Source organism: Erinaceus europaeus, chromosome 22 (assembly GCF_950295315.1).
Source record: "Erinaceus europaeus chromosome 22, mEriEur2.1, whole genome shotgun sequence".
NCBI lineage: Eukaryota > Metazoa > Chordata > Mammalia > Eulipotyphla > Erinaceidae > Erinaceus > Erinaceus europaeus.
Genome location: NC_080183.1, coordinates 16,546,469 through 16,565,992, shown reverse-complemented (window position 1 = coordinate 16,565,992; position 19,524 = coordinate 16,546,469). Strand labels below are relative to the sequence as shown.

The 19,524-nt window shown below is 51.8% G+C and overlaps 1 pseudogene; it reads right to left on the bottom strand.

Moving 5' to 3' along the window:
* LOC132535385 (neurexin-3-like) overlaps window positions 1-19,524 on the bottom strand; it is a 52,817-nt pseudogene that overhangs the window by 28,089 nt on the left and 5,204 nt on the right.

Genomic DNA, 19,524 nt, shown 5'->3' with positions numbered 1-19,524 from the left:
GAGAAAGCTCACCAGGTAAGGGGTGTGCCTTGCTATCCACACTGCCTGGGTTCAAGTCCTAACGCCCCATGGCAGATGCTGAGGTTCCCCCTCTCTCTGTGAAAAAGCAGGTCAGAATGGAGAACCTGTATATTTTGGATGCAAAGTAAAGTACCAGATGGAGGTACACCTGGTAGAGTGCACACATGACCGCGCACAAAGACCCAGGCTCAGGCTCCAACCCCTGCCCGCCATCCCCACTGGTAGTGAGGAAACTCCACAAGTGGTGAAGCGGGGCTGCAGGTGCCTCTCTGCCTCTCGCCCTCTCTCTCCACCTGGCCTTTCCATTTCTCTCTGTCTCTGTCCAAAATAAAGATGAAAGAAAAGCAGTAGCAGTAACAGCAGTACTAGTATGGCAGGAGTACTAGAGCAGCAGTAGTAATAGCAGTAATACTATGGCAGGAGTACTAGAGCAGTAGCAGTAATAGCAGTACTAGTATGGCAGGAGTACTAGAGCAGCAGTAGTAATAGCAGTAATACTATGGCAGGAGTACTAGAGCAGCAGTAGTAATAGCAGTAATACTATGGCAGGAGTACTAGAACAGTAGTACTAATAGCAGTAATACTATGGCAGGAGTACTAGAGCAGCAGTACTAATAGCAGTAATACTATGGCAGAAGTACTAGAGCAGTAGTAGTAATAGCAGTACTAGTATGGCAGGAGTACTAAAGCAGCAGTAGTAATAGCAGTAATACTATGGCAGGAGTACTAGAGCAGTAGTAGTAATAGCAGTAATGCTATGGCAGGAGTACTACAGCATTAGTAGTGATAGCAGTGCTGGTATGGCAGGAGTACTAGAGCACAGAGTAACAGGGTAGCAGCAGGAGTATAGTAGTAGCAGTAGCAGTAGCAGTGATAACAGTGCTGGTATGGCAGAAGCACTAGAGCAGAGAGTAACAGGGTAGCAGCAGGAGTATAGTGGTAGCAGTAGCAGTAGTAGTGATAGCAGTACTGGTATGGCAGGAGCACTAGAGCACAGAGTAACAGGATAGTAGCAGGAGTATAGTGGTGCAGTAGCAGTAGTAGTGATAGCAGTGCTGGTATGGCAGGAGCACTAGAGCACAGAGTAACAGGGTAGCAGCAGGAGTATAGTGGTAGCAGTAGCAGTAGTAGTGATAGCAGTGCTGGTATGGCAGGAGTACTAGAGCACAGAGTAACAGGGTAGTAGCAGGAGTATAGTGGTAGCAGTAGCAGTAATAGTGATAGCAGTGCTGGTATGGCAGTACTAGAGCAGAGAGTAACAGGGTAGCAGCAGGAGTATGTGGTAGCAGTAGCAGTAGTAGTGATAGCAGTGCTGGTATGGCAGGAGCACTAGAGCAGAGAGTAACAGGGTAGTAGCAGGAGTATAGTGGTAGCAATAGCAGTAGTAGTGATAGCAGTGCTGGTATGGCAGGAGCACTAGAGCACAGAGTAACAGGGTAGCAGCAGGAGTATAGTGGTAGCAGTAGCAGTAGTAGTGATAGCAGTGCTGGTATGGCAGGAGCACTAGAGCACAGAGTAACAGGGTAGTAGCAGGAGTATAGTGGTAGCAGTAGCAGTAGTAGTGATAGCAGTGCTGGTATGGCAGGAGCACTAGAGCACAGAGTAACAGGGTAGCAGCAGGAGTATAGTGGTAGCAGTAGCAGTAGTAGTGATAGCAGTGCTGGTATGGCAGGAGCACTAGAGCACAGAGTAACAGGGTAGTAGCAGGAGTATAGTGGTAGCAGTAGCAGTAGTAGTGATAGCAGTGCTGGTATGGCAGGAGCACTAGAGCACAGAGTAACAGGGTAGCAGCAGGAGTATAGTGGTAGCAGTAGCAGTAGTAGTGATAGCAGTGCTGGTATGGCAGGAGCACTAGAGCACAGAGTAACAGGGTAGCAGCAGGAGTACAGTGGTAGCAGTAGTAGTGATAGCAGTGCTGGTATGGCAGGAGCACTAGAGCACAGAGTAACAGGGTAGTAGCAGGAGTATAGTGGTAGCAGTAGCAGTAGTAGTGATAGCAGTGCTGGTATGGCAGGAGCACTAGAGCAGAGAGTAACAGGGTAGTAGCAGGAGTATAGTGGTAGCAGTAGCAGTAGCAGTGATAGCAGTGCTGGTATGGCAGGAGCACTAAAGCACAGAGTAACAGGGTAGCAGCAGGAGTATAGTGGTAGCAGTAGCAGTAGTAGTGATAGCAGTGCTGGTATGGCAGGAGCACTAGAGCACAGAGTAACAGGGTAGTAGCAGGAGTATAGTGGTAGCAGTAGCAGTAGTAGTGATAGCAGTGCTGGTATGGCAGGAGCACTAGAGCACAGAGTAACAGGGTAGTAGCAGGAGTATAGTGGTAGCAGTAGCAGTAGTAGTGATAGCAGTGCTGGTATGGCAGGAGCACTAGAGCACAGAGTAACAGGGTAGCAGCAGGAGTATAGTGGTAGCAGTAGCAGTAGTAGTGATAGCAGTGCTGGTATGGCAGGAGCACTAGAGCACAGAGTAACAGGGTAGTAGCAGGAGTATAGTGGTAGCAGTAGCAGTAGCAGTGATAGCAGTGCTGGTATGGCAGGAGCACTAAAGCACAGAGTAACAGGGTAGCAGCAGGAGTATAGTGGTAGCAGTAGCAGTAGTAGTGATAGCAGTGCTGGTATGGCAGGAGCACTAGAGCACAGAGTAACAGGGTAGTAGCAGGAGTATAGTGGTAGCAGTAGCAGTAGTAGTGATAGCAGTGCTGGTATGTCAGGAGCCCTAGAGCACAGAGTAACAGGGTAGCAGCAGGAGTATAGTGGTAGCAGTAGCAGTAGTAGTGATAGCAGTGCTGGTATGGCAGGAGCACTAGAGCAGAGAGTAACAGGGTAGTAGCAGGAGTTTAGTGGTAGCAGTAGCAGTAGCAGTAGTAGTGATAGCAGTGCTGGTATGGCAGGAGCACTCGAGCAGACAGTAACAGCGGAATAGCAGGAGTATGTGGTAGCAGTAGCAGTAGCAGCATCCGTGATCATCGGGGGAAGTTCCTGACGCCTGACCACCGCTGGCTCACCGAGCACCCCTCCTGCGACACGGCAACGCCTGCAGCTCTGTTCAGACCACGTGACGCAGTGAACGGCCTGTAGCCTCACAGAAGGAAGGTCTCTGCCGGTGGAACAACCCGAGAAACAGCCCCAGGGTGCAGACAAAACAGAGCTTGTGCCCTGTCCCACTTGTTTGCTTGTTTTCACCAGACGTTCTGCTCAGCCCTGACTGATGATGGTGCTGGGACTGAACCTGGGGCCTCAGAGCTTCAGGCAGGAGAGTCTTTTGGCGGAAGCACCACGGTGCTGTCTCCCGGTGATCCGCTACCGCTGACCGAGTGAGGTGGGTGAGCTGTCATTCCTGAAGTTCAATCTGCCAGTGGGTGAACTGGGTCAGGGAACAAAATCAGCCTCCTCACAGCATCAGAGGAATGACTGGTTACAAGCCTAACGTGCTGCTTCAGTTTCACTAAGAAAACTGGCCTGAAGGAGGAGGATGAGTTAGGAGAACGGTAAGGCCGGGCACGTACTGACCCTGAGGAGCCGGGTGGTGGTGCACCCATGTGAGCACACAAGTCACTCTGCGCAAGGACCCAGGTTCAAGCCCAAGTCCCCACCTTCAGGGGGACACTTCCTAAGCAGTGAAGCAGGACCCTATCTATCATCTATCTATGTATCTGTCTATCTATCTATCTTTCATCTGTCTATCTTTCATCTATCTATCTTTCATCTGTCTGTCTATCTTTATCTATCATCTTTCATCTATCATCTTTCATCTATCTATCTTTCATCTATCTTTCATCTATCATCTATCTTTCATCTATCTGTCTGTCTATCTATCATCTATCTGTCTATCTATCTATCTGTCATCTATCTATCTATATACTGACTTTGTGTCTCTCTCTACGTCTGTCCTCACCTCCCTCTTGATTCCCATGTCTCTATGGAAAGTAAATAAGTCATTAATGACCCACATGAGACAAGAAGGAGTGCTTTGGGAAGCATCTCAAAACCACAGCCAGTGTCCAGGTGGTGGTGCATATGACAGTGAGCAAGGACCTGGGTTCAAGTCTTGCTCCCACCTGAAGCGGGGAAGGACTCTTCACGAGTGGTGAAGCAGGTCTGAAGGTCTCTCCCTTTCTCCCTCTCTGACTCCCCTTCCCCCTCTCTATCTCTCTCTGTCCTATCAAAATAATATAAGTAACAAATCATTAATATTTTTAAAATAACAGTCAGCACCTGCCCTCAGTAGACACAGGGGTGTGGACCCCAGAGGGCTGTGGGGATTCTAGGGCTCTGTGTCCCCAGCTTGACTGAGCGTCCACGTGGGCCGTGACTCTGGGCCTTTAGCTCTGCACAGCAAGAAGTCCTTGGTGTCCCGGACTCCAAGTCAGACACAGCAGGTGCGGCGTTCTCGACTGCGGGTCTCGAAGAGACCCTCAGCCAGATGGGCAGCCCCCTGAGAACAGGCTGGGCTCAGGACACGTGAGCAGATGTCCTCCTGGCCCTGGACGCAGCCCTAGCGTGACTTGAGCTGAAGGCTGACTCCAGAGAGCAGGAATGGGCGTCGAGGCCCCAGTGGAGGCTTCTGGCTGCACCAAGGCCACCCGGGGCCCCACAGATGGGGCCTCTCCTCCCTGCCTGCCAGGGCTCCTGTGGGCCACAGCAAAAGGTCTCTCTCCTGATGGGGACTCTGGGTAAATAGGGCACCTTGTCCTTACCTACAGGATTGAAGCTTCACGCCTGCCTGTCTGTCTGTCTGTCTCTCCCTTTCTTTCTCCCCTTCCTCCCTCCCGATCACCCCTTCCCTTTTTTAAAATTTCTAAATATTTTTAATTTATTATTGGATAGAGATAGAGAGAAATTGAGAGGAAGGGGGAGAAGGAGAGAGGGAGAGAGACAGAGAGACACCTACAGGCCTGTTTCACCACTCATGAAGCCTACCCCCTTCAGTGGGGACCAGGGGCTTGAACCCAGGTCTTTGCACAGGTATGCCACCACCTGGTCCTGTCTCCCCTTCCCTCTCCATTTCTCTCTATCTCTATTCAAAATTAATCAATTAATCAATTAATTTTAAAATGAAAGTTGGTGGTGGAGTGCTTGGTTAAGGACACGTCTATCTGTCCCAGGACCCAGATTCAGGCTCCCAGTTCCTACCTTCAAGAGGGGTGGGGGGAAGTTTCATAAGCTCTCTCTATCTCTCTCCCTCTCTATTCCCTTCCCTCCTCAATTTCTTTCTGCCATAGCAAATAAAGTAAATAAAGTTTAAAAGAAGAGGAGGAGGAGGAAGAAAAAGAGGAAGAGGAGGAGAGGGAGGAAGGGAAAGAGGAAGAGGAGGAGAAGGAAGTCTTGAAAGACATAAAAAGCAGGAGGAGGGCTAGGAAGACCCACCTGCACTCCAGGGTTTCCAAGTGAAAGAGCCTGGGTTTCAGAAGCAGCCGGGCCCAAGACCCCCACCCCACCTGGCATGAGGATGCCGACACCTGCCTGTGGCATGATCTCAAGTGTCCAGTCAGAGTTGAGCAGCCCCACTGCTCCCAAGCCAGCACCCCACACGCCCTTGCTACCTCCCCCCACTCTTATTATCCACAGCCTGCTGCCCAAAGGCCAGAGGGAGAGTGTGGACACCTCCCATGAGCCCAGTGATATCTCTCTCCCTTTCCTCCTGGCATCCAGGATACTGTCCAGGCCCCCAGCCTGTGTCCTGGGCCTGAGGAATCTCCGCTGCCTGTCCGCCGCTTTTTCTGACTGTGTAAGACAGAAGGGTGACTTCTAGCCGGCCGGTCTCCTCAACATGCAAAATTAATCAGTTCATCAATTGTCCCTGCACAGTCTCCCAGCGGCCCTGGGTAAACAGTTACATTAGCTCATAAAACCCTCAGTTTGTCTTCCTGAGGAGGAAGGGGGGAAAAAAAAACACCAGCAAACTACTAACAGCTGTTTCTCTTGAAGCCACAGTGCTGTTGGCTCCAGGTGGGCAGGCCACGGCCTCAGAGATGGGAAGCCACTGCTGACCTCAGCCCAGGGTGGACACTCGGGCGGGATCCTGCCATGGCCTGGCCCACAAGGGAAGTTCCTGAAGCAGGGATTTGCTCCAGTCCTGGAAACTGTGCGTGCACACACACACACACACACACACACACACACACACACACACACACACACGGCCAAGAGGTGACAAGACTGCCAATCATTTAGCATCTCACCAGCAGAGTAGAGGGTGAGAGACTTAGAATGCAGCAGGACTTCAGCTGCACTACTGCCTTTAGGTTCATGATTAGTCAACAACTGGTTTGGCTTTATATGTTAACTCTCTTTTCAGCCAACAAGTTGCAGATGATACCATGATGCCAACCTGACTTCCCTGGACAGACAACCCCACCGATGTATCCTGGAGCCCCGCTTCCCCAGAGCCCTGCTCCACTAGGGAAAGAGAGAGACAGGCTGGGAGTATGGATCACCCTGTCAACACCCATGTTTAGAGGGGAAGCAGTTACAGAAGCCAGAACTCCCACCTTCTGCATCCCACAATGACCCTGGGTCCATGCTCCCAGAGGGATAGAGAATAGGAAAGCTGTCGGGGGAGGGCATGGGATGCGGAGTTCTGGTGGTGGGAATTGTGTGGAGTTGTCCCCCTCTTATCCTATGGTTTTTGTCAGTGTTTCCTTTTTATAAATAAAAATTTAAAAAGAAAGGCTGGGGCAGGAAAGCCCTGTAGCCCAGCTCCCCCACAGCTATGGCCTCCTGGTTTCAACTTCCTAGGAAAATGGGGTTCCGGTGACAATCTCAGGGCTTCCTGAGGGTGGAAGGAAAGGTCTCTGTGGGGCTGTGGCACTGTTATGCTGGGTGGGCTCTGGCTGCCGCTACCCCAGCACCTGGTCTCGGGCTCTGCTGAGTCCTCCAGGACCAAGATGGGGCCTCTGTGAGAATCAGGAAACATGTCAGACGCAACCTCAGTGGGGCAGGAGTGGCAAGGAGAAGGCAGGCTGGAGCCCAACAGGAGGCCCAGGGCAAAGACCAGCACACACAAGCTGGAGCGGAGAGCCTGGGTCAAACCTGTGCCAGGAGCCAGCGAGAAGGGCTCAGAAGGCGGGACTTGCACAAGCAAAGCCTGAGGTGCCGGGCTCCCTCTCACATCCCTGAAGCGTCCCAGTAACGGCATCTCCAAAGAGCCTTTCCCAGCCACTCACGAGCACCCACCAGACTCTTCGCTGATCATGATTCATCTCCGCAGCCTGCACCTTCTGCCCCTTACACAGTGTCTGTGGGCCATACAGCATACTACAGAAAATAGGGGTGTGTGTGTGTGTGTGTGTGTGTGTGTGTGTGTGTGTGTGTGTGTGCATCTGAACAGACATGATAACCAGGACATACAGCATACTACAGAAAATAGGGGCGTGTGTGTGCGTGTGTGTGAACAGACATGATAACCAGGACATACTGGGTTGCTGGAAAAGTTAGGACATGTTTTTCAATGCAAAAACAGGTGATGGGTAGATAGATGATATAGATGATAGATAGGTAGACAGATGAATAGATAAATGGATGGTAGGTAGGTAAATAGATACAGTTGACAGTGGTGATATATTGACAGATGGATGATAGATAAATACATAGATGACAGACAGACAGACAGACAGACAGACAGCTTTCTTTTTAGTTCACTGCCTCCTTCTGGAATCAAAGATGCTTGAGGACAGGGGCAATACTCTGTTTTATTCAGGACCTTCCCCTAGAATGCAGAACAGGGCCTTGGTGCATGGTAGACTCTCACATGTTTGTTGAGAAAAATGATTGAACTAAATTATCACTGAGGAGAAAGAATGAATTTAATATTATCCTCCTAGGCAATACTTTGGTTCAAACACCAGTTATTTTTAGAGGTGAGGATGGAGACACACACACAGACACACACAGACTCCAGGAATGGGGGTATTCCTGTATGCTGTTAAATATCCCCTAAAGAGAATGGTTAGAAGCTCTTCTGAAGTTTGTTAATTATTTTAGATAGTAGAAAGAAATAATAAGTGATAAATTCATGTGGAAAGAAGATAATCAATACCTAGAATGCCACTCTGCCTTTAAGCAAAATCGCACAGTAATTCCATTAGGAGAATGCAAGATGTTCAACAGCTGAGCGCTGTCCAGTGATGGAGCCCAGCGTGTGCCTGACTTGGGACTCAAATGCCCTAAGTTCAAAGCCAGTGAGCGCTACAATCCCAGGTAGACTCAATCTGTCAGACCTGAAACATCCTCACAGTGGGATGGGGACAGCCAGCTTGCTTTGATGAAGATTCAATCTGAAGGCAGGGACTAAGCAAGAAAGACCATCCTTAGTTGAACAACTAAACATGAAAAGACCCAAGAATAATGATGCTCCCATCCCATTTGGTAGTGTGACTTATTCCTCTCAACAGAAAGTTCTAGCCCACTAGGAATGCTCTCTGACCAACTACGCCATTACATACTAGTGAAGGATGAGCGGTGGCAGCATCTTCCCACTGAGTCTCTGTGTGCACGGATGTGTGTGTGCTTTTCTCTCTCTCTCTCTCTCCCCTAAATTTAGGATCTGGTGAGCATGTCTTTTAAGAACAGAAGTGCCTAACCGTCCTGAGGAGATTTCTTCCTTTTTCTCATGGACTTTTTAAAAATCATTCTCCTTATTCTTTTTTTTCTCTCCTTTTTTCCCCTCTACAGTGACCATGTATTAGTAACAAAACCAGAAAAGAATTCCACTAATTTCACAGTGGGAAAGGAAAGCTACTTCTTAGAATAAAAAGAAAGAAACCTTTCACCTAGATCATATTTTCCATACTAAGCATGCCATATTAAGTAGATTTTCTTTTAAAAAATAATAATAAGCCAAGAATGATCATTAAATTGGAGCATCTATAGTTTGAGAATATTTTTAAAACGCATCCACATACGTTCATCTCCCACTTCTTTGATTCGCCCAGAAGGAAGCGGTATAGGCATGGGGACCAGACCACTCCCTGGGCTCTTCCGGAGCCCACAGAACAAAGTTTCACGCTGAGTCCAAGCATGCACAAGCCGGCAGGGGTGGGGTCAAACCACAGCAGCTGCGCAAACACAGAAACTCACCTGGACCTTGGCTGGCATCTGCGGCCGCGTTTTCAGAAGGAGGGACAGGGAGAGAAAGGGGAGAGAAAAGAAGAAAGTTAGCCGTGCACACACCTACGCAATGCAACACACCCTTTGCATTGGCACTCCAGTCCATGCGAGACCCCCACAGGTGCGACGGGCACTTGGTTCTCCCTTCACCCCAACACCATCCATGCAAGTCGAGGGGCCTGGCCCCCCTCACTGTGCATGTAGTGAGAGAAGCAAGCTTCGCATCTGTCCGGAAAGGTAGCACCCTGGAATCAGATCGGGCTCTGAAGAGCCAAGCAGACGGGACTCCTGCAAGAATATTGGTTAGAATATTCCGGCTGGTTTCTGCACACCGACACCCAGGTACATTCACCAGGTAGAGGAAGTCAAGTGAGGCTTCCATCAGAGAGAAGAAGGAAGCAGCAAACCACCCCCTTGAGGAGCACAAAGAAAGAGGCCTAAGTATTAGAAGCGGACGGTGACATCGTTCAACTGAGGAGGACTCAAGGACACCAGATGAGAAGGACATTGACAAGCCCGGCCTCTGCAGTCTTCCCCGTGGTCTCCTGCATCACAGAGAGCTGTGTGTGGGCGTGAGACTGTGTGCAAGCAGGTCACTGGCCAAACCAGTGGAGAGTCTGCCTCTCCCTTCACGACTTCTCCTTGCTGTTCACTCCATCACTGCGACGGCTATCGCCATTCCCGGTCTGACAGCTCCCGATAAACACACAGCCCTGCAGAGGTTGACATTTGAATTAAGCCAATGAATGTCCCAGAGCAATGATAATAATGATAAAGCATGGTTCACTCCCGTCGTCTCCAGAAACATTCTCCTCCTCCGCCCCTGGAGTGGAAAATAAATTGTGTAGGGGAGGTGCCAAGCCAAGAGCAGTGCAAACACCCCGCGGCCCATCCTGATAACACCCGCCAGAGCTGAGAAGGAGCAAGAAGCCTGGTCACCGACCACCGGGACATCCCTGGGTCTCTCAGAACCACTCAGAACAGGAGTGAGGTCGACCAGATAGTCTCCAGTCAGGCTGTTTTTGGTTTGTTTATTTCCTAAAATGGAGACAAGGTTAGAGACTTGCTCAGAAGTCACACGGCTAGTTCAGAGTTCAGGAGAGTCCCCAGATCTCTTCAAGGCTACCTGTTTGAGTCGGACATTTTTCCACTGGAACCCAGCCCCCTCTAGGGCCCTGGAGACCTGAGTCCAGCTTGCGCTAAAGTGCTTCTCACCACAGAGAAGCTGCCTGGGTCCCCTGGCCGCCCCATGAGTGGATTATCTTGTGAGCCTCTAATCTGTGGAAATCAGATCTATGAAGTTCCAGAAAGTTCCTTGGGATGCTTGTCCCAAGAAAATCCAAGTGTGGACGGAGCAGAGCCCCGAGTCACAGTCCAGTGACACCAGGTCTGTCTGCGGCCCGGGCCCCCGAGTTCCCTGGAAGCTCTTTTCTCCTTCCCGAGAGACTTGGAGCGAGCTCTGAGTCAGTCGTGGTTCAGCCCCGCCCGCCGTCAGGCCCCCAGGGTGAGACACTAGATTTCGGAGCAGAGCAGATGGGCAGCAGGGAGTGAAGAAAAGGACAAGACAGAAGAGGCGAGGAGAGAAGAGGGACGGCAGGAGTAGTGGGCAGGGCAGTTACCACGGCTCGTCCGTGTAAACACACGCGGAGTGCGGCAGCCAGCGCTGCTCTGTTATTATTGTTGTTGTTGCTGTGTTACCTTTATTTATTTGATACAGACTGCCAGAAATTGAGAGGGAAGGAGAGAGACAGACAGACACCTGCAGCCCTGCTTCACCACTCCTGAAGCTTTCCCCCTGCAGGTGGGGGCCAGGGGCTTGAACCCGGGTCCTTGCACAGTGTAACATGTGCGCTCAACCAGATGCGCCACCACGCGGCCTCCCAACATCGCTTTTGAGGTAAATATTATCTCTGGTGGCACCAAAATCAAAGGACGCTGGAACCCCCAAATTCTCCCTGTGCCGAGTTGCCCGCTTGGGCACTGTGACCACGCTGAGCTTGGGAGACAGGCCCGGGTTCAGATCGCAGGCCCCAGGTCGGCCTCCAAAGCCCCGAGACATCTGTCTCAGCTACAGAACAGAAGGCGAGAGCAGCCTCCCCTGTGGCAGAGCGATGAGAAGGAAATGAAATTAAATACTTGTAAAGCACTTCACTCAGTACAAGACAAACACGGCCAAAACGCCAACTACTCTGATTGTTTTCATTTGAATTATCTTAGGCAAAATTACTCAAAAAAAAAAAAGAAAGAAAGAAAGAAAGAAAAGGTTGACCAGATGGATCCCCAGAAATGCCAAGAGATCAAACACACTGAGCCATTTTTCTGAAGATGGACCTTCAAGTCTTCCTTGCTTTAGCCCGTCTGCCTCAGTGGGGAGAAGCCAGTAAGTTCTGGTGGGGTCACTGCTCACCTCCATCAGGAGCATCATCACAAGCCCTCCTGGGGCCTATCCAGGACCTGCCCTCACTGCAAAGCAGCCATGGTGGGGACGCTCCACCCTCTGAAGGGAGGCTGGTCAGCCTGCTCTGCCCCTCGAGGAAGACAGGTCCCGACATGAGAGCATCCTAGAATGTTCCGGCTGTGACCATGTACTGCGAGCTCAGCCTGACAGGGACTCGGAAGCCACATGGGCCCCTGTGCTGAGTAGGAACAGACACAGGCCCCAGGTCAGATGGACGGGGTTGACGGTTAACAGTATCTGCACACTTTCTTCCAGTTTGGGAACGACTCTGCCCTAATTCCTGGCTTTCTAGCCCTGTTCTCAACTCTGACACCATCTTCCCAGACAGCATTTCTAGTCTACCTCTATGTTAGCTGTCAAGTCCAAACAAAAATCACTGAAGTCCTGAGCCCCTGGGAGCACACCTAAAATAGGCTTCCTCGCTTCTCTCCACCCTGAGATCCCATCCCCAACATTTTGTTGTGTTTTAGATCTTACCGCTTTTCAGACACCAAGTTGCAGCTTCACTACTTGTGAGGCGCCCCCCCCCAGGAGAGACAAGGTTCGGGATCAGGATCCTGTTGAGGTGACACCAGACACCAGATAGGAGATGCAGGACTTGACTGGGGCTGTGGCAAGACTCTGAGGAGAGGGCTCAGAGGGGGGACAGACACAGACGCGGGGGTGTGACATGTGCCCGTGTGACAGTGCCAGGGCAAGACCCCAGCCACCTGCAGCTCCGGTGCTGCTGCTCCCAATGGGTCTGGGAGAAGGCCGCGCGGGGCCCGCGGACAGAGGAAGACAAGCTCCCACATGCCTGCAGCTCAAGGGGGACAAGCAGGGCCACGGAAGCCCCGGTGCTCAGCAGGCCCTGGATCAGGACCACATGGGAGAGTTTCTGGAAACTTCCACAAGCCAGGACAGTGGGGAGGCCAGCGGAAAGCTTCCCCAAGCCAGTCAGAATGGGCAGGGAATGGGAGGCGGGGTGCACCCACCACACATGGGGACCTGACATGCCCGCTGACTCAGTCTGGGAATTAATCACACAAATCCCTGGATGAACCCAAAGCTCTATTAGACAACTCAAATCGCCTCCATCCAGTAATCCGGACAAATACTTTGGGGAGCCTGGGGAGGGGCCCCCAGAGGCTGGAAAGCAGACTGTTTAGTGTTCTCCAGATCTGCACGAGAACAGGGATATGGGCACTGCCCCCCAGGCCCCACCAGAACCTTCTCCCAGCATGCCCTGGGCTGCAGGCCTCTGTTTCTGGAAAGGGAGGCAGAGGCCTGGACCCCTCAAACACAGAGGCGGGGGGGGGGGGGGAGAGAGAGCGAGCGTGAGTGTGTGTGTGTGTGTGTGTGTGCGCTCCATCCCCAGCTCTGCCCTGACCTAGTTCTCCCTGAAAGAGGATTTTTTTCCTTCCTTTTTGGCCCCACTTGGGCACAATGCTAGAGCCCCAACAAGCACACAACTTAAGGGGCGTCTCACTGGGGAGCAGTTAGTGGCCAAGAGGCCTGGAGCTATGAGCCCAGCTGCCCTTTCAGAAGGAGCTAGAGTCAATGGGCGGCCAGCCAGGCTCAGAGAGGAACAGGGGGTGGGGGGGGGGGCGGGTAAGGACACAGTCAGGGTCACCCCACACTTACATTCTGACTCTGCCCTTCCCTGAGCTGCAGGAACTGGACGTTCTGAAAGGACCGGATATGTAGCCCCAGAGGGGACAGTGGGGGAGGGTCTGACACTCAAGCATAAGGTCCTGACACTGAGTGTGCCGGAGTGACACTCCAGTTCTCCTTCTCCCCCCCCTCTCTCCTTAATAAATACAACTTTTTGATATGGGCCTAGACCTCTGACAGATCCCTCTCTCCACCATCGCTGGTCACTTCCGTCAGGAATATCATCATAAGCCCTCTTGTGGCCTCCCCAGGACCTGCCCTCACTGCAGAGCAGCCATGGTGGGGACTCCCCACTCTCTGAAGGGAGGCTGGTCAGCCCATTGCCACTCCAGGAAGATGGGTCCTGACATGAGAGCAGCCTAGAATGTTCCAGCTGTGACCACGGACTGCGAGCTCAGCCTGACAGGGACTCGGAGGCCACACAGGCTCCTGTGCTGAATGTGAATAGACATGGGCCCTGGGTTCAATCATTGCGGTGAACAGTTGTTTCTATTTACCTTCTTCAAGTTTGCAAGAAACTCTGCCCAGCTCTGGCTTTCTAGACCTATTCTCATTCTGACACCAGGTGGCAGGACCCAGGTTCAAGCCCCTGGTGTCACTGAGCCGCAGCCTCAGGCTGTGCCCTCCCAGCTGAGAGGTCTTGAGACTTTCCAGAGTAAAAGTCTTCCTGGTGTCCACTGATGTCGAAGAGCCTGCACTGGTCAGAGCAGGTCCGTATGCTTCCTCCCAGGTGGGGGGCCGAGCAGGTCGGGAAGCGAAGGTCGTGGCTGAGGGAGAACAGGCACGGGCCGCAGCCGTCAGCACAGCAAGGCTCTAGGCTGGGGGCAGACACCACTCACTCCGGCTCTCCGGTGCCACTAAGCTTTCATCTTCACCGCTCCACAGCGGGACAGGACCTCCTGGAGGGAGATACTCCACCCTGCTCCTCACCTTCTGAGTTCTGACCTCTGGAGGGAGGTGTTTATGTAAGTTCCTGCGCGCCGGACAGACCCAGTCTTTATCACAGTGACATGTTTTCCCCACCCCACCCCAGATACTCAGCCATCGGTCCTCCCATCTTCCCATGCAGCCAGCCAGCCTCCCGTCTGTCTAGCCACCCATCCATCCACCCATTCATCCATCCACCCATTCATCCATCCACCCATCCATCCATATATCCACCAATCCAAACATCCACCCATCCACCATCCATCCATCCACCATCCATCCATCCATCTATCCATCCACCATCCATCCACCCATCCATCCACCATCCATCCATCCATCTATCATACATCCACCATCCATCCATCCATCCATCCATCTACCCATCCATGCATCCATCCTTCCTTTCATCTATGCTTCTTTTCATCTATCCACCCATCGACCTTCCAAACAAATACAGAAAAGTCAAAGAGACAGTTTCTGCCAAAAATACCAGATGAACCAGCTGTCAAATGACTGACCCTGAGCTTGTTATACCTCTTCCAGTGCTCTCTCCCTGTTCCCTCAGCTGAGACAGGAGCTACGCAGAGACTCTCTCCCTGTTCCCTCTCAGCTGCGACATGAGCTACGCAGAGACTCTCTCCCTGTTCCCTCTCAGCTGTGACGTGAGCTATGCAGAGACCCTCTCCCTGTTCCCTCTCAGCTGCGACATGAGCTACGCAGAGACTCTCTCCCTGTTCCCTCTCAGCTGTGACGTGAACTATGCAGAGACTCTCTCCCTATTCCCTCTCAGCTGCGACATGAGCTACGCAGAGACTCTCTCCCTGTTCCCTCTCAGCTGTGACATGAGCTACGCAGAGACTCTCTCCCTGTTCCCTCTCAGCTGTGACGTGAGCTATGCAGAGACCCTCTCCCTGTTCCCTCTCAGCTGCGGCATGAGCTACGCAGAGACTCTCTCCCTGTTCCCTCTCAGCTGTGACGTGAGCTATGCAGAGACCCTCTCCCTGTTCCCTCTCAGCTGCGGCATGAGCTACGCAGAGACTCTCTCCCTGTTCCCTCTCAGCTGCAACGTGAGCTATGCAGAGACCCTCTCCCTGTTCCCTCTCAGCTGCGGCATGAGCTACGCAGAGACTCTCTCCCTGTTCCCTCTCAGCTGCAACGTGAGCTATGCAGAGACCCTCTCCCTGTTCCCTCTCAGCTGCGGCATGAGCTACGCAGAGACTCTCTCCCTGTTCCCTCTCAGCTGCGACATGAGCTACGCAGAGACCCTCCCAGGCCACTCCTTCACTCAACCGATCTCCCTTACCGTATTTTTAAAGATTTATTTATTCATTCATTTTGATAGGACAGAGAGAAATTGAGAGGGAAGAGGAAGAAAACAAGAGAGACACCTGCAGCCCTGCTCCAAGCAGCAGTGCTCATGCATGACAGTGCGCAAGGACCTGCGTTCAAGCCCCTGGTCTCCACTTGCAGGGGGAAAGCTTCATGAGTGGTAAAACAGGTCTGCAGGTGCCTCTCTGTCTCTCTCCCTCTCTACGTCCCCACTTCTCAAATTCTTTGATAACTCAGGTTGAGAAAAAGAAGGGCAGGGTAGACAGCGTAATGGTTCTGCAAAGAGACTCTCATGCCTGAGGCTCTAAAGTCCCGGGTTCAATCCCTCACACCACCATAAGCCAGAGCTAAGCAGTGGTATGGTGTTAAAAAAGAAGAAGAAGAAGAATTTAAAAGAAAAGAGAGGAAAGGTAGCTAGCTACTAGACAGCTTTGCTGTTGTCTCGAATTTAGATGATTCAAAGCGAAGGAACTTGCATAGCCCCTGGTCCCCACCTGCAGGGGAGAAGCTTCATGAGCGGTCAAGCAAGGCTCCAGGCCTCTCTCAAGTTCTCTCTGTCTCTATCAAAACTTAAATAAATATTTTTAAACATGTATATGTAAGTCAAGCTACTTGCAAGGTGGAGCATTCTACACACAGCCATGGGTGCGAAACTGTTCTGAAGTCTTAGAAATGTGCAAACCAGTGATGTTGCTAATAACAAAAATCACACACACACACAAGAAAATCAGAGCATTTGTGGGGAGAGGTATAAAGAACTCAGCAGCTTTTGCGTCACCTCCCACGTGAGTCAGGGGCGGGGGTCACGCCTGGTCCCCCAGCTGGGCCCCAGCACAGAAAGACGACACAGGGAGGCGTCCCCCTCCTCCCTCAGCTCCCCGCCCCGACTTCTGCTGGGTAAGCAGCTTCAGATTGCTGAGAGACAACAGACAACACAGCTGGGTGACAATGCCGTGTCCTGAAATTCCTGGAAAACCCAGAATGCATTCAGAGCAGAGCCACACAGCCCACACCCCAGCCCAGAAGAGACTGAACCAGCAGAAGGCAACAGGCACCCCAGGAGCACGCAGTCCCTCTCGAGAACACACACCAGCCCTGGGCAGAGAGCGACCCCGTCCTGTGCCAACTCCCAACACCCACGGCGTGGGTTCTGAGTCACGGGCGCTGTGGCGCTTCTGCTGTGGGGGTGCTGGCTTATAAAGACCCAGGGAGGCTGGATTGGCACATTTGGCAGAGTCCACATGTTGCCATGTGCAAGGTCCTGGGTTCAAGTCCCTGATCCCCACCGGTGTGTGTGTGTGTGGGGGGGGGGTCAGAAGGGCTGGAGCAGGGCTGCAGGTGTCTCTCTGTCTCTTTCCTTCTCTATCTCCCCCCCATTATCATTTTCTCTGTCTTTATCCAATAATAAATAAAACTTTTAAAAGATTTTAAAATATTTTTAAAAAAGAAAGAACAGAAAAATATGGTATTAAAAAAAAAAGAAAGAAACATCTCATTTTCAACTTCCAGGTGATCTTAGAGACCCCAGGTGCTGACCCCAAGCGACTCTCTTCATGCCTCAGTGTTTGCTCCCTTCAGATCTCGGCTCCCGGATTCCAGTGGATTCTGGTGTAGAAGCCGGAAGCCCGGGCAGCCTGAGTCGGACTGAGTTCCTGCCTTCGAATCTGTCACCCTTCTTCCTCCTGCGTCACTACCTAGCTACAGACCTGTGCCTGCCTGGGTGCCCCCACTCCCACCCTGCCCACCTGGTGCTAAGTACTCCTCCATGCAGGGTACTAAGCCCAAAATAGTGATTCTGATGGTCCTTGTAATGTGTTATGGGTCCATTTTTTTTTTTTGGAATAGCTTAAACGGAAGCAGATTTCCCTGGTTTGGAGATTTTGTAGTTAATTTTAATGCTGGGTATTGTTTGGAAAAGCTGGGCTATCTGTGTAAATATGAAGTTTAGTTTCTCCATAAAACATGTTTATTTTGCATTAAAAATACCACTGTACTTGTTTTATACCCTTTGTATACATGTGGCGATATTAATGCTGAACTGTAAAATTCAGGAATGAAATCTGACCCCGTTAAACACACACAGGGAGAGTACTCAGCCCTACACACACACAGTGCATGAAGCCTTCCAGTAACCAGTCCATCGATGGCGCCAGGTGCCCCACCAGCCACCTTTCTAGAGCTCAGATCCCACCGTCACACTCACTGAGCACTCCCAGTGGCTCCCAACTGCAAGGAACAATCTAGGAGGGGAAAACATCTCTGCAAAGCATTGGCGGTCCATCCTGCCAACCTCTCCCTCTCTCATCTCCCTTTGGGGCTCAGTCCTTCAATGTGGCCACAAGAAAATACTAGGAAATGCAACTTCTCTGAATCTGGAAAACACCAAGGGGAGCCAAGTGCTGTTTCCCTTGTCAGAGAAAAGAGGGGGAGGGAAGGACGCCTACAGGTAGTGATGGGTGTGGGTGTGACTTGGGAAGTGGTGGCAGCACTGCAGTTTCCGATGGAAGGAACGGGGACACGCAATCCTGGTGGTGGGTACAGTGCGGAATCATATGCCTTATGTTATCTTAAAAGTTTGTACATCAATATTAAATCGCAAATAAGTAAAATAAGCCAGGAAGGGGGGAAAAAAAGTGACCATCCGCCTGTGGAGTAGGGGGCTTCACAGCCAGTGAAGCAGGTCTGCTGTGGCCTCTCTCCCATCTCTTCTTCTTTTTAAAAAATATATATTTATTTTGTTTGGTTTACCAAAGCACTGTTCAGCTCTGGCTTCTGGTGGTGCAGGGGATTTGAACCTGTGAGTTAGAAACCTCAGGTATGACAGTCTCTGCATAACCACTATGCCACCTACTCCTGCCCTCTCCCCCTCTCTATTCCCCTTCCCTCTCTATTTCTCTCTGCCCTATCAAATAAAATAAATAAGGTCTACAAAAGAAATGTATGTGATGTGTATGTTTATCAAATGTGTGCCCCACCCCCACCTCCCCTTTCCGGGTGTGAAAAGTCAGGCTGTGGTGGTGAAGTCACACACGCATGAGCCCAGCTCTGCTGGACAGACAGACATGAGGGAAGACATACTGGCCAGCCCCCAGACCCACTGAGCCCCGGGTCTGAGGCACGTACACACCTGCGCACACACCTGCACACACACACCTGCACACACACACCTGCACACACACACTTCCACACACATACCTCCACACACACACCTCCACACACACCTGCACATACCTGCACAACACATGCACACACACCTGCACACACACCTTCACACACACCTGCACACACACTTGCGCACACATGCACACACATGCACACTCACATGCACGCACACGCAGCTGCACACACATACCTGCACACACATACACACACATGCACATACACCTGCACACACACACCAGCACACACACCTGCACACATGCTTGCACACACACACCTGCACACACACCTGCCTCTCCCAGCCCCCCAGGAGCCGGCTTGACACAGCCCTCATGGCTCTGAGCGTCAGAACGGTGATGTCTCCCTCCTCCCCAGCCTGAGCACTCTCTCCTTCGCACAGCAGCTCCCTCGGGACCTGAGGACAGCATCCTCTCCGAGGAGCCCACACACACTGATGGGGTCTCTCCATCTCCACTGGCAACGCCGTGCTGCCAACGGCGGCCATTCCACCACGTTCACACGGCCCGGGCAGGCTGCTGCCACAGCTGTGACAGGAAACCACTGATTGTAAGCAAAGAAGACCGGCTTCCTGGTCTACGGCATAGCTGAACGCAGCAAGCAGGGGCAGTGTGCGCCCAGTGCAGGCCCAGCTCAGCCAATGTGGCAGCTGCCTTTCTCACTGAGAGAGAGATCCAGGGGCAGGGGATAGCACAGCGGGTTAAGCGCAGGTGGTACAAAGCGCAAGGACTGGCGTAAGGATCCCGGTTCGAGCCCCCGGCTCCCCACCTGCAGGGGAGTCGCTTCACAGGCGGTGAAGCAGGTCTGCAGGTGTCTGTCTTTCTGTCCTCTCTCCATTTCTCTCTGTCCTAT